The sequence below is a fragment of the Polypterus senegalus genome, chromosome 8 (genome assembly GCF_016835505.1).
Source record: "Polypterus senegalus isolate Bchr_013 chromosome 8, ASM1683550v1, whole genome shotgun sequence".
NCBI lineage: Eukaryota > Metazoa > Chordata > Cladistia > Polypteriformes > Polypteridae > Polypterus > Polypterus senegalus.
In genome coordinates, this window is record NC_053161.1 from 7,590,748 (window position 1) to 7,606,507 (window position 15,760).

Genomic DNA, 15,760 nt, shown 5'->3' on the forward strand with positions numbered 1-15,760 from the left:
TGGTGAAATACACATTTCTGTGTTTCCAGCACAAATATGAAATGTCACTTCGTGCTGTGTTAGCAGTTAAATTATTTAATCATATTTCTCGTTGGGTTAAGAATATAGAGGGTTTGAATGGTCTTTTCATATCTAAATTTTTCAGTTAGTAATCAGTGGTTATTTCAGTTGCTGGTTAAGTCCAGGTGAAGCCTGATGCCTGCTATTTATAGGTCAAAGAGAGATTTTGAATGACTTGTCTGCTAAGATACTAGAGTATTCTTAATTGAACTAATGTTTGTGCTCACAAAAATGATCAAGTCACATTAATAGAGAGATGTATAAATGAATGGTAGCCCTCTGATTGTGGCCTTATTTTTTGAATTAAGGTGTTTTACTTTTTTTTAATTGTTTGCTAATTTGAGTTAACCTGCCATGAGTTCATCATCCTTTACTCAATATTAATTTTCAGTCATGTCAAAGTAAAGGGGTAGTCATTTTCACAAATATCACAACAAGTTGCAAATTGTAACTGGTTTTATCAAAAATACACTTTGAATGTTGTTTGTATTGTTAAAAGTGTAACTCAAAATTTGTTCGGCACAGTCACAAGCAAAGCATTGACTTGTCTTGTTGAAAGTAAATGTTCCATATGTGTATGTGAAGGTCAATCATTTTTTTTTCCATAATATATACATCTTTCCAGTGAACCACATAGTTCTTTAACATTACAGTAAGTTGCACTTTCTCTACTAATAAAGTAGAATTAAACAATACAATCAAATTAGAATGAAAGTGAAAAATTCTGTGTCTACAAAAAAATAATTTTATTTATAATGCATATGTCAAAATTGCTTTATGAATGTTTTTAAAAAAACCAAACAAGTTTTGAACAAGAAAATTAGTGATTGAGGAAGATTTCTAATAAACAAAAGTAGGCTGAGCATGTATACTTTGCTGTGGCTATCTTTTCTGTCTTGAGTTTTAGTGACCTTGAAATGCACAACACCTGTTGGAGAATCAAACCCGACACCTAACTATGGCAGTATGTACTCGTACATTAATTAACCCTACACCTAATTTCCATTTCCTGATATAGAAGAAATTTGTTTCTTGTCCCTTAAGCAAAACACCAGAGTTCAGTAAAGTATAGATAGTTGTACCCAAATGGACTTTGTAACAACTCAAAAGTGATGAGATCCCAACCCAGCTACTGACTCCTTGGACTTAGCAAGGCAAATTCTTATGGGCTCATATAGATTTTCTCCCACAACCTAGAAATTTAACAAAGGTTTAAACCTAAAGTAGTCTGCCATGAGAAAGTGTGTGTTTGCACCTACGCTGTAGACAGGTAACCCATCTAGAGTTGCTTCTTGTGTGGTGCCCATTGCCTCCTACATATCTGTACTGGAAGAAATGAGTGGAAAGCAGAACCAAATGTAAAAGACTTGACAACATATATCCACCAGCACAAAGAGGACCCTTAATTTAACAAACAACAAAAGTAAAACTGTACAGAAGTGTATCTGACAAAATTAACCAATTTCATCCAATAAGTGTGCCAATACAACATCACATATTTAGCTAGAGTTCAACATCTCCAGTCTTTTTAGATTTGGACATGTTATTTGTTCATAATACAGTATGAAACAGTTTTGTTGCATTATACTGGTAGTACATTTCAATATGAATTGTAAACTTGCCTTTTAGAAGCTTCTGTACATCTGGGTAAGCTTTTTTTTTTTTTTTTTAGTGAAAATTTTATTGCATTTATTTTATAATAGTAGATAACTGAAGTACAGAGTGCTACATTTTTATTTAAGAGTGTATAAAGATTAGTTTGCACCTCTATGGCTTGTTAGTTTCTACAACTTTTATCTTGGATATAAGGCAATTCTTTAACCTATAACCTCAATGTATTTTCCCAAACATGTTTTGACCGCAGACAACCCACAGACACCCACGGGGTTTATCCAACACCCACACAAGAGAAAAACTCTGGAAGATAGATTTGCAACTAAAAGACAATAGAAGATGGGGTTTTCATTAAAGTTGTAAAATAAAACTGTAGTCCGTGATTTGTATATACAGTGCCTGAATTTTCACATTTTTGTAGCAACACATTTTTACTTGTCATTTGGTTTGTTTTAATTTTGTTTTTTAACATGTAGAATCTGCTTTTGAGGTTATTTTATCTGAAAGTTTTTGATATTCATTTTGTTTCTTTGTTTGCATGATTAAGTTTTGTGTCACATGATCATGACTGTTGCATCAGTTGTTTCAGTGACCTTAAAAATATGGGTGGGTACAAATGAAATACAAATCTAGTGTAGTGAGCATCGTTAGCAGCATGGTGTTATTTGTGTCTTTTGATCACCTTTTTGACTTTGACTTCTGATTCTTATTTTGCTTTTGCGTTTTGGTTGCCTTATTTTTCTTTTTTAGCTCTGACCTGGTTTTCCCTTCTGCCCATGATCCTTCCTTCACATTGACTGACTGACTGACAAGTAATTTCCAACTTGCTATATCCTAACACAGGGTCACGGGGGGGTCTGCTGGAGCCAATCCCACTGCAGGGCACACACACACACTCTAAGCACACACTAGGAACATTTTAGGATCGCAAATGTACCTAACCTGCATGTCTGGACTGCGGGAGGAAACCCACGCAGACACAGGGAGGACCCAGGAAGCAAACCCAGGTCTCCTAACTGCGAGGCAGCAGTGCTACCCACTGCGCTACCATGTCGCCTGTCTCAACTTGTATCACAGGATTATTTTAACAGTGTTATTGTTAGATCACAGTGATTTAATTAATTTTGCTTTCTTGACAATGATCAATATATTAAAGATTTTTTCATGTCAGAGTAAAGACATCTCTAGAAAGTGGTCTAAATTAATTACAAATATAAAATAATGAGAAGTCAAGCAAAATGACATCTTTTATTGGCTAGCTAAAAAGATTACAATATGTAAGCTTTTGAGGCAGCTTACGAAGGGACCTCAGCCGCTTTGAAAGATTGCAAATTGTAATCTTTTTAGTTAGCCAATAAAAGATGCCATTTTGCTTGACTTCTTATTGTATCCATAATGACTAACATGGTATAACACTCTAGTACTACAAATATAAAGCAAAATAACTAATTGGACAAGTCTTCAGCCCATTTAGCATGAAGCATCTAAATCGTCACTAGTGAAGCCATTTGATTATAGAAGTTTCAGAATTAGTTAAAGTGATCACTTGTCTGTATGCAGGAGGTTTCAGTTGACTACAGTATAAATGCACCTTACCTGGAAGGTCCAAGATCAGCTGCAAATCTGCCTAGAGCATTCCATCCACAAAAACTAAGTGATCATGTGCAGGGAGTTCCAATCTTTGCTTTTGTTTTATATCAGGCATGAATTGGATGTGCCACAAAGTGGCAGCATGGGATTGGGTCTATTGTTTTTTGAAGTCCTGCTCCAATTCGTTTTTCCAATTCGATCAAGGATTCATTGATTGTTACATTATTTACTTCTTGGTTAAGTGCTTTAGTGTTTTGTACTACAAATAAAAAGGCCAACTCAGAGGACGAGAATTTAAATTTTGGTATACTGCTGTTAACATTTTCTCCACTCCTCAAACTTTACAACAATCTAAGTCAGTTGAAACAGGTAAAATCCATTTGTTTTTCCACCAATTTTAAGTAACAGTGTTCAGACATACCAGATATGCTGCTCTAATTGGCATCCTCCATCATAAATTTAAATCTTACTTGTTATGAGATAGATTTTGTGTCTTTTTCATCTCTTTTTGTTAATGTAGACATTGTTCAGAATTAGTGCAGTTGAAAGTGGATCTTAGTGCAAAAGTCAGCTTATAAAGGTGTTATAACAAGGCTCCTCTGCTTGATTTCTATGGATTATACATTACTCAGGATGTGTTACTGAGGATTTGTAAGCATGATATGCACAAGGAATCAGTATTTGGTAATAAGCAGGTCATTTTACAAATTAAATTTACTACAAGGTAGTATAGAAGTGTACTAGCAGATACCAGCCTTTGCAATGAATTTAACTGTTGGGATGTCTTATAACAGTTTGTTTAGAAATGAGCAGCTTCATGTTTATAACAGAACAATATCATAGTGAAATCAATTTACTTTAAAATGTATCTCTCCTTGATGTTTCTGCATTACTTTTTATAGCTTTTAATAAAAAAAATACACCATTTCTTGGAAAAAGAAGTGTTTTTAAAGTTATGGATGTATTTCCTCCTGGAGACATATCTATCTATCTATCTATCTAAACTTTACTAATTGCTAGGATAGGTGCATCAGAATCGGTTCAGTTTTTGCAAGCGTGGGAGTGTGTGGGTGGTTGTAATTGTGCTCTTCAATAGACAACCATTTGGTGTCTCCTGCCTTCCACTCAGTACTGCTGTGGAAGGTTTCAGCTACCACAAACCTGAAGTGGAATAAGTAGCTATCATAATGTGTGACTGTACAGGTATTGGGTAACTGCCATCTAATGACATTATTCTAAGATTGTGCTTGATTGCCTGGATTCACAGTCACAACTTAATTTTATATGGCACTGTTTATGAGTCGTTATTGAGAGTATGGCCCTGTAGGCCGAAGCTTTTAGTGTGTCACTGTGATCTGTAAGGGTTATTCATACATATAATTTTATTTATACTGAGAATCTAAATGACAGGGTGAACCTGACATTGAGATGAGATGAGATGAGATTGTGTGACACAAAGCTGATGTGCCCTATTTGGCCAGTATTGTCACAGTCTACAGCTATTTCAAGGATTCTCAAGCAGACAACTTCTGCAGTCGGCAAACCAATTGTACCTATGTTTGGAGGTTGCATGTTTAAATAGAAGGTATAAAAATCAAACAACAGCATGGAATCTCAGAGTTCACCAACAGACAGATGGAAGACATTGCTCCTGCCTGTGCCTAGGACACAATACTTTCCCACACTCTGTCAAAGACCGGAACAAGCACTGATTGCAGGAAACCCTAACTATATCATGTTTTGGTTAAGTATAACTCTCCTTTGACTATTATATTATTGTTAGTGTTAAATCAATATTAAACAGAAGCAAGTATAATCTTCTATGTTACTGATTCTTTCAATCACTGCTGTACTACTAGGGAATAATATATATATATATATATATATAGTGAATACCAGGGGTCGCAGTTGCCCCAGTAGACCCAACAGAGAGATGCTGACGCAGGGTGAAAGCACCAAAAAGCATTCTTTTTTTTTTCTCTGTAGTCCCTCCAAAGCACCCCAACCACAGCAAACAGGCAATACAATAATACGTAAATACAATACTTTTCTCCACTACATCTCCCAGCAAGCTCTGTCCAAGTCCAGCTCACTTGCTGGGTTTCCATCAGTCCTTTATATAGTCCTGGACCTGGAAGTGCTTCTGTTCTTCCTCCCACATGACTTGCCAGCACTTCCGGGTCAGCTGGAGAATTTAGGTTTTTCAATCAGCCCGGAAGTACTTTGAGGCTTCCATTGTCATAGTCCATTAGTATTTCCGGGCTAGGTGAAAATTTGTTATTCCACCAACATACATACATATATATATATATATATATATATATATATATATATATATAGATATAGATATAGATATATATATATATATAGATATATATATATATAGATATATATATATGTATATATATATATATATAGATATACACACACATACTAGCCAACGCCCACCATAACATGCGGCGGTGGAAGTATAGGAACAGAAAACGGTGAGAAAGGACTTCAGAAATCAAGAAGAAAGAAAGAAATACTTCTTGAAAGACGCAGTTCTGAATAGGTGTTTTGCTGGAGATAACAGATAATGAGTCAAAAGATCTAACCCTAGAAAAAGCCACGTACAACAATAGTTTTGTTGCATGTATCTTGGACTTCCTGGAAATGTGGACGGTAATGTGATAATTTTGCCTACACGTACGTTGTCATTTTCAGCCTTTGCTTGCAGTGTGTCTGATTGTCCTTTGTATTGTTCCATGCACAGATCTAATCTGAGATAGTTGAGATGCACGCCCTCTGTTTTAACATACACATCTATGACGTACTGTTGGAACAGTTTGCCACTGGAGTGCAAAATACTAAATGTATTCCACATTGATAATCTGTACGTGTAAAATTGGCATTGAGCAAGCCTAATTCGGTTGCCGGTTCTTTTATCAGGAACATGTTGTAAATCTTTGTGCCAGCCAATGTCTCCGTAAGGGAATAAAAGTGGGTAAACCATAGGATCACAATTCATATTGAATGTGGAAATCTTTTTACAGGAGCTGCCTCTGGGATTGATACAAATGTCCCTTTCGGCAGGGGGTTCGCCAACTTCTCCGGCGAAAATCGCTGCAACATCGGTGTGACATGTTGGGGCATTGTATCGTCGTAAATCCTGCCTTTCCTTGAAAACCATTCGTACAGATGCTGTTGGATTGGACCAAGTGATTTCATGCATGTGTTTGTATGATTTAGCGAAGGGGTTGATGGTTCTAAGTATGGAATCTAGCTGGAGAAGAAAATTTTCGCTGCATGCAGAGTTTGCTTTATTTTGTAAGCGAACTTCAGTAGCTTGCGCTGTGTCAAAAACTGTCCATATCCTGGAGAGGTAGAAGTGTTATCGTATAGTGGAGAGATTTGGTGATAAATTTGCCTGTGTATTTTAAAACAGTGTGGTCCGTGGCCAGGAGGTTGAGTTATCTGTGCACCCATGGAAGCAAATGCTAGAGAAGAGTATTGATAGTACACCTGACTTGTTGTGATAGCTCGATTTGCGTTGGAAAGAACAACAGAAAGAACATCTCCAAATCTGTCCCAATGTGATGCAACGAAATCTACTGCCCTATGTCGTTGTGAGAGTGCATTGCCTTCGTCAACCTTTTGTGTTAAGAAATAACCAACTGATAGGAACAGGCAGTTGCTGAATCCTGGAATAGAGATGACGTTGTACAAAAACCCGTCGACAGAGAAGATACTGTAGTTCATTTTATAACAAAGGCTTAGGAAACAACCGTCGCAGTGTAACGAAAATAGCAAGGTGTATGGGAGGCAGCAGGCAGCGTGGGGAAGGGTTTGGAAGAGGACGAATAGGAATCGAGAAATGGCGTGTCGGCTGTGTGTGGGCGGGACCGGTTTTGAAGTGGAAGCAGGACGATCGAGAAGAGAAATATATACAGTATAAGATATATATATATATATATATATATATACAGTAATCCCTCGCTATATCGCACTTCGACTTTCGCGGCTTCAGTCTATCACGGATTTTATATGTAAGCATAACTAAATATATAACGCAGATTTTTCGCTGCTTCACGGGTTCTGCGGACAATGGGTCTTTTTACTTTCCTGTACATGCTTCCTCATTTGGTTTGCCCAGTTGATTTCATACAAGGGACGCTATTGGCGGATGGCTGAGAAGCTAACCAATCAGAGCACGCAGTTAAGTTCCTGTGTGCTGAATATGATGTTAACCTGGAAGTATTGTCTCAGTCATTAAGCATCAACGTGTTTCGCTGTGTAAAGAGTTAACTTTTGTGCTCTTTTGTGTTTATCTTTGTGCATAGTCAAGCCCTTCATTATGACTCCAAAACGATCTGCTCCTGCTGCTGCTTCAATGAGGCTATGATTCTTTTTATTTAAAAAGTAGGAAAGGAATATAAGATCTACGACCGCAGTGTCCTTTTAACCAGGGTGCAAAATGAGTTGTAAGTGGATGTAATAAGGCAGTAGTCTGGATGGAATCTGCTTTAGGGATTTGGATTGAAGTCTGCAGGAAGAAGAACAACGGTGGTGATATACAGTTGCGTGAAGAGGCTCCTTTAGAAGAGCTGTAACACTCTCCTCTGTTGTGCAGTAAAACTAAACTCATTGTTATTGGACAAGTTGTCGTGTCATTGTTGGTGAGTAACTATAATTAATTTTCTACTTACAGTACTTAGTACATGTATGTTAGTTTAGTGTCACTGTACACACATTTACTGTATACTATTTTTATTGCATTGTACGTATTTATTACTGGTGGCTTGTCTGTTGTAATGGCTGTAACATATGTGATATCGGAGACACTCGATATCTTTAAAATAATATTTAGGTTTTACTGTATATAAACAGTGTGTTTACATACATAATTTCAATGAATCTTACCTATCTAAGAGAATACAAAGCTTATGCTATATAACTGTGCAGGGAATATTTATAAACAGTGTGGGAGAGTTTATAAGGGCTTAAAGTATCTAAAAATAACCATACAAACATATGGTTTCTACTTCGCGGATTTTCACCTATCGCGGGAGGTCTGGAATGCAACCCCTGTGATCGAGGAGGGATTACTGTATATATATATATATATGTAGATTTAGTAATGGCTGCAATTTCTAATGAACCTCTTCCCAGGGAGCATGCATCTCCTGCTGGACACTGGCCCACCAGCAAAAAAGTTGGCCCATCCCTGTCCTAGGTTGTAAAAGATGGTGATTGAGACATGATCTCATATTAACAGAACTTGTACACTTGATGGCAACTTTATTATTTAAAAAACTGAAAACAGCAGTGTTAAAACTATTCTGCCATCTTAGGTCTATTGTGAATGATTCTATCTTCTATACTGCTTTTCTCATCTGAGGAATTTTGAGACAGCCAGCGTCATGACATCATGGTGTAACACTTGTACATTTTAGAATCCATTATTTTAATGAGGTTATAAGAAATTTGCAGCTTTATATGTTGAAAAGACTATTTTAATATAAGCTCTGAACTTAAATGTAAACCGAAGCAATGATTTAAGAACAAGAGTTAAGTTTGTGGTTTGCATTTCTGTTAGGAGTTAGGAGACCTGGGTTCACTTCCCGAGTCCTCCCTGCGTGGAGTTTGCACGTTCTCCTCGTGTCTGTGTGGGTTTCCTCCGGGCGCTCCGGTTTCCTCCCACAATCCAAAGACATGCAGGTTAGGTGGATTGGCGATTCTAAATTGGCCCTAGTGTGTGTGCTTGGTGTGTGGGTGTGTTTGTGTGTGTCCTGTGGTGGGTTGGCACCCTGCCCAGGATTGGTTTCTGCCTTGTGCACTGTGTTGGCCGGGATTGGCTCCAGCAGACCCCCGTGACCCTGTATTCGGATTCAGCGGGTTAGTAAATGGATGGATGGATGGATGTTAAATGGTAAGCACACCCAGTTGAACAGCCTGAAAAAGAGACACCTGAAAAATGGAGGTGCCCTTAAAGGACAGTTGAAAAAAGGGTCAGGAAATTAAGGAGAAGAGCAAAAATGAAAGTAGAAATATCAGAACAAGATCTTTATTAAAATGTTATAAAATGCAAAAAAAAAGCTAAACAAAATGAAGATCAAAAAAAATATAAGGGTCTGAAGCCAAAAACCACTTCCAATACAAGGATAAAGTGCATTCAGAGCTGTGACATTGTCACACGCAATGTCACGTAGGCCATACCCACTCCCCAGCATCCATAACAAACATACACAGTGTGGTCAATGGTGAGGACACAGATGGATACAGGGAGAAATGGCAGGATACCACCCCGGTAACCCTATTTAATTAAACTGAAAACAAAGATGTAAGAACAGGTGCCTAAGCACACAACTAAAAAAACACCAACTTAAGGCCAGTCTTGCAGGCTATGTTGTTATTTGCTGTCTTTCTCTGGTCTTTAGCTCTTAGCAGACTCGGGTGCAAGTCTGCTTAAAGACACCACCTTTATGTGCTGTCGCTTTATATGGCGGATCAGCGGGACTTGTTCCATAAGTGCCCTCACTGGATGTCTTCTTTGGGCTGTGGATAAAGAACAGGATGCTGCTAGTAACAGTGCTCACCTCTCGTCCCAGAGTACTATGACCTCAGTCAAGCATGCCTGACAAAAGAAAAGGCCAAAATGTCAGCACCCATAGAATTACAAAATAGTGTTGCAGTAAAAACAAACATAAAAAAATAAATTGTTTATTAAACACAGTATTTAATTCCTTACAGTGCCCCATTCTTGAAACGTGGGCTCAGAACACGCTCACTATGTTTTAAAGGAAAACGTCTCTGAAAAGTTTTCAGTAGCAATGGAGCATGTACAGAAGATCACAAGCTGGAATGCAGTGTTTAGTCTTTGCGATCAAAACCCTGCCGGTGCACTGAATGTTAAACCTGAAGGCCTCTCCACCATGAATCTAAAATAGATTGAACCTCTTCTACCTGTATCGTGAGATAAGGGGATTTAGAGTGAAACAAAGAGCTGAATAAACAGGTTTTACTGTAGCCTAGGAACATGAAATGCAGGATGAATTTTTTAAAGAATTTTCAATTTTACCCTCGGTCCAATCCTAACCTGGCATTTTTAAATTAATGAAACCCTTAGCAAAGATTTCCTGCTGTCATCAGGTTCTCTTGAGCAAAAGAATAACAAAGAATAGCATAAAAGAATAGCATAAGCTGCCTTAATTCGGGGCATTCATAAGAAATGTAATAGCTTACTTCATGAGTACATCATAAACAAGAATAGTTGCGTCAGATATTTGATATATTAAAATGTGTGCTTCAGTTTAAATGTTTAAAGTCAAAACATTCTCAATTGTAATAGAACTTAGTCATTTTGCACCCTCTGACAGAGGTCCTTAGAGGGCTAGATCCTTAGTAAAGGATAAAAAAAATCAAAAATGACCTCATATCTGTAATCATATACCTTGAAATTGTCTAAATTAATACCCTACATATGCTTAAATTTGAAATTTGTCATTTTTAACCTTCTAGGAGTGGCTCTTAGACTACTAGTAAAGAATCAAATATCAATAATATTACCATAGTCATGATAAGAAATGTCAAAATAGCATAAAATGACATTCCACATGCCTATATTACTGATCTCCATTGTTTAGTAGTTTTGCATAAAGGAGTTACTTTGACCCCTTGTATTCCATTAGGGAGTGAACCCCTGTAGTCAGTTAATGTGCCATGATGACACCTATTGGTTTACTCTTTTTTATAAGGGTGTAATTTCCCACACAAAATTTGGTCCAGTTTTCTTGGATCTAGGAGGCCAAAAATAGGGAATAAAAAAACAAAACTCTCAAAATCTTGTATAACTAGACCTCAAGACATGTTGAGTGCTATGTCATATGGGGAGGTTTTCTTGTACCGGTGGATTAGGAAATGCCAGACAAAAGAGACTGAAGTCATTTAAAAGCATTCATAAGTAATTCTAGTGGAAACAATATTGTGGCAAACTAGACAGATCACACATTATGACAGATCGCTCATTGTAAGAAAAATCAAAACAGTGGGGGTGAATACCCACAAGTGACCCCCTCTCCACAGAGACCTTATTTTAGCCACTGGTGACTGATTGAAGGACCCTTCCAGCTTCAGAAATAGTGCCAGCTTATACGTGAGTTGTTTTGTCTATCTGAGTGGGAAGGGTTCAGTTTGCAGTCTATAGCTTAAAAATGTAATAATTGTTTTAGGTGCATTTTAATCTGAAAGGAATCTCTGTAGACATGTTAGCTCATCCTTAATCAGCACCTCAAGGTATCAGATCAGACTCAAGCAAGCTGACTAAACGTTGGTAGCACTCCAGTTTAGCCATTTATTTTAGTGTTCACTCTAGGACAGGGGTGTTGAACTACAGGCCTGGAGGGCTGCAATGGCTACAGGTTTTCATTCTAACCTTTTTCCTAATCAGTGAGCAGTTTTCACTGCTAATTAACTTCTTTTCCCTTCATTTTAATAGCCTTGTTTTTAAAGATTCAGTCCTCTGAATGTATTCCATCCATCCATCCATTCTCTTCCGCTTATCCGAGGTCGGGTCGCGGGGGCAGCAGCTTAAGCAGAGAGGCCCAGACTTCCCTCTCCCCGGCCACTTCTTCCAGCTCTTCCGGGAGAATCCCAAGGCGTTCCCAGGCCAGCCGGGAGACATAGTCCCTCCAGCGTGTCCTGGGTCTTCCCGGGCCTCCTCCCGGTTGGACGTGCCGGAACACCTCACCAGGGAGGCGTCCAGGAGGCATCCTGATCAGATGCCCGAGCCACCTCATCTGACTTCTCTCGATGCGGAGGAGCAGCGGCTCTACTCTGAGCCCCTCCCGGATGACTGAGCTTCTCACCCTATCTTTAAGGGAAAGCCCAGACACCCTGCGGAGGAAACTCATTTCAGCCGCTTGTATTCACGATCTCGTTCTTTCGGTCACTACCCATAGCTCATGACCATAGGTGAGGGTAGGAAGGTAGATCGACTGATAAATTGAGAGCTTTGCCTTACGGCTCAGCTCCTTTTTCACCACGACAGACCGATGCAGAGCCCGCATCACTGCGGATGCCGCACCGATCCGCCTGTCGATCTCACGCTCCATTCTTCCCTCACTCGTAAACAAGACCCCGGGATACTTGAACTCCTCCACTTGGGGCAGGATCTCTCCCCCAACCCTGAGAGGGCACTCCACCCTTTTCAGGCTGAGGACCGTGCTCTCGGATTTGGAGGTGCTGATTCTCATCCCAGCCGCTTCACACTCAGCTGCGAACCGATCCAGAGAGAGCTGAAGATCACGGCCTGATGAAGCAAACAGGACAACATCATCTGCAAAAAGCAGTGACCCAATCCTAAGTCCACCAAATCGGACCCCTTCAACACCCTGGCTGCGCCTAGAAATTCTGTCCATAAAAGTTATGAACAGAATCGGTGACAAAGGGCAGCCCTGGCGGAGTCCAACTCTCACTGGAAACGGGCTCGACTTACTGCCGGCAATGCGGACCAAGCTCTGACACCGGTTGTACGGAGACCGAACAGCTCTTATCAGGGGGTCCGGTACCCCATACTCCCCGAGCGCCCCCCACAGGATTCCCCGAGGGACACGGTCGAATGCCTTTTCCAAGTCCACAAAACACATGTAGACCGGTCGGGCAAACTCCCATGCACCCTCCAGAACTCTGCTAAGGGTGAAGAGCTGGTCCACTGTTCGCGACCAGGACGAAAACCACACTGTTCCTCCTGAATCCGAGGTTCGACTATCCGACGGACCCTCCTCTCCAGAACCCCCGAATAGACTTTTCCAGGGAGGCTGAGGAGTGTGATCCCTCTATAGTTGGAACACACCCTCCGGTCCCCCTTTTTAAAGAGGGGGACCACCACCCCGGTCTGCCAATCCTTGAACCGTCACCTTATCGTGGTGGAGGGGTTTGCGTGTCCCAATGATCCTAGGAGCTATGTTGTCCGGGGCTTTATGCCCCTGGTAGGGCCACCCAAGGCAAACTGGTCCTGGGTGAGGGATGAGACAAAGAGCGGTTCAATAAACCTCCAATGAAAATTAAAAACTGTGGACGACGTTTTCCCTTGCACGACGCTGGTCACGGGCCCCCTCTGGAGCCAGGCCTGGAGGTGGGGCTCGATGGCGGCGCCTGGTGCCGGGCCTGCACCCATGGGGCTCGGCGGGCACAGCCGAAGAGGTAACATGGGTCCTCCTCCCCATGGGCTCACCACCTATGGGAGGGGCCAAGGAGGTTGGGTGCAATGTGAGTTGGGTGGTGGCGGCGGGACCTTGGCGGTCTGATCCTCGGCTACAGAAACTGGCTCTTGGGACGTGGAATGTCACCTCTGAAGGGAAGGAGCCTGAGCTAGTGCTTGCGAGGTCGAGAGGTTCGGCTAGATATAGTCGGACTCACCTCGACGCACAGCTTGGACTCTGGAACCAATCTCCTTGAGAGGGGCTGGACTCTCTACCACTCTGGAGTTGCCCCGGTGAGGCGCCGAGCAGGTGTGGGCATACTTATTGCCCCCACTGAGCCTGTGCATTGGGGTTTACCCCGTGGGCGAGAGGGTGGCCTCCCTCCGCCGGGTGGGGAAGGGTCCTGACTGTTGTTTGTGCATATCGCGAACAGCAGTTTGGAGTATCCACCCTTTTTGGAGTCTCTGGAGGGTTGCTAGAGGGCATACCTTCTGGGGATTCCCTCGTTTTGCTGGGAGACTTCAATGCTCACGTGGGCAATGACAGTGAGACCTGGAAGGGCGTGATTGGGAGGAATGGCCCCCATCTGAACCCAGCGGTGTTTTGTTATTGGACTTCTGTGCTCGCCACGGATTGTCCATAAGAACACCATGTTCAAGCATAAGGGTGTTCATATGTGCACTTGGCACCAGGACACCCTAGGCCTCAGGTCGATGATCGACTTTGTGGTCGTGTAATCGCCGGACTTGCGGCCATATGTCTTGGACACTCGGGTGAAGAGAGGGGCGGAGCTGTCAACTGATCACCACCTGGTGGTGAGTTGGCTTCGATGGTGGGGAAGATGCGGTCAGACCTGGTAGGCCCAAGCGTGTTGTGAGGGTCTGCTGGGAACGGCTGGCAGAGTCCCTGTCAGAAGTAGCTTCAACTCCCACCTCCGGCAGAACTTCAACCCGTCCCGAGGGAGGTGGGGGACATTGAGTCCGAATGGGCCATGTTCCGTGCCTCTATTGTTGAGGCGGCTGACCGGAGCTGTGGCCGCAAGGTGGTCGGTGCCTGTCGTGGCGGCAATCCCGAACCCGTTGGTGGACACCGCGTGAGGGATGCCGTCAAGCTGAAGAAGGAGTCCTATAGGACTTTTTTGTCCTGTGGGTCTCTGGAGGCAGCTGATAGGTACCGCAGGCCAAGCGAACGCGGCTTCGGTTGTTGCTGAGGCAAAACTCGGGCATGGGAGGAGTTTGAGAGGCCATGGAGAGCGACTTTGGACGGCTTCGAGGAGATTCTGGTCCACCGTCCGGCGTCTCAGGAGGGAAGCAGTGCAGTGTCAACACCGTATATAGTGGGGATGGTGCGCTGCTGACCTCGACTCGGGACGTTGTGGGTCGGTGGGAGGAGTACTTCGAAGACCTCCTCAATCCCACTAACATGCCTTCCAATGAGGAAGCAGAGCCTGGGGACTCTGAGGTGGGCTCTCCCATCTCTGGGACTGAAGTCACCGAGGTGGTCAAAAAACTCCTTGGTGGCAGGGCCCCGGGGTGGATGAGATCGCCCGGAGTTCCTTAAGGCTCTGGATGTTGTAGGACTGTCTTGGTTGACACGTCTCTGCAACATCGCATGGACATCGGGGACAGTGAATGTATTCCTTTCTTCATTAAATGACAGCCAAACAGAAATGAAATGTGAAACGAGCTGACAGATGACCAGCTAAATTGGGATTTCAAACTCCAACCAATTTCACTCCAACCAATCTCACTTAATGAGAAGCCAATTCTTGCTGTTAATTAAACCCGTTATTTAATTCCACAGCTTGTTGCTGCTCTCATACAGCAGACATTTTGAAAACTGTTGATTTTTCTGTTGTTTCTAAGAACACCGTCAAGATGTTTTGGTGAGCTGAGAGATCATGCTTACCGACAACCATCACTTTTCTTTATTTTCAGATATTGTGTGATGTGAGCTGGTCATGTGTTTAATGTGTCTCATTATTATTTGACTGCTAATTAAGGAAAAAGAGACAACTAAAGGGGTCTGAGTCAAGTTAATTAAAACTAAAGAAAAAGAAGTTAATTAGCAACACAAACTGGTCCCTAATGAAGAAGATGGTTAGAATGAAAACCTGTAGCCACTGTGGCCCTTCCAGGACCGGAGTTTGGCACCCATGCTCTAGGATGTAGCCGAGGGAGTAAAGCTTATTTTCTGCATTCTTGATAATTCCCTTAACAAGCCTCATGTGCCACTTAAATCCTAACAAAATGGGGCAGTGCCCACTTTATCCTACATCATCAGGCAATGCAGTTGAGCCTGTAAACCATTTAATG

At 41.8% G+C, this 15,760-nt stretch overlaps 1 long non-coding RNA gene across 1 annotated transcript in view; it reads right to left on the minus strand.

Moving 5' to 3' along the window:
- Nucleotides 1-9,735: 9,735 nt before the first annotated feature.
- LOC120533735 overlaps nucleotides 9,736-15,760 on the minus strand; it is an 89,824-nt gene continuing 83,799 nt past the window's right edge. The window contains exon 5 of the long non-coding RNA XR_005634612.1: nucleotides 9,736-9,880. This is a non-coding gene — a long non-coding RNA (uncharacterized LOC120533735). The remainder of the gene's footprint in view (nucleotides 9,881-15,760) is intronic.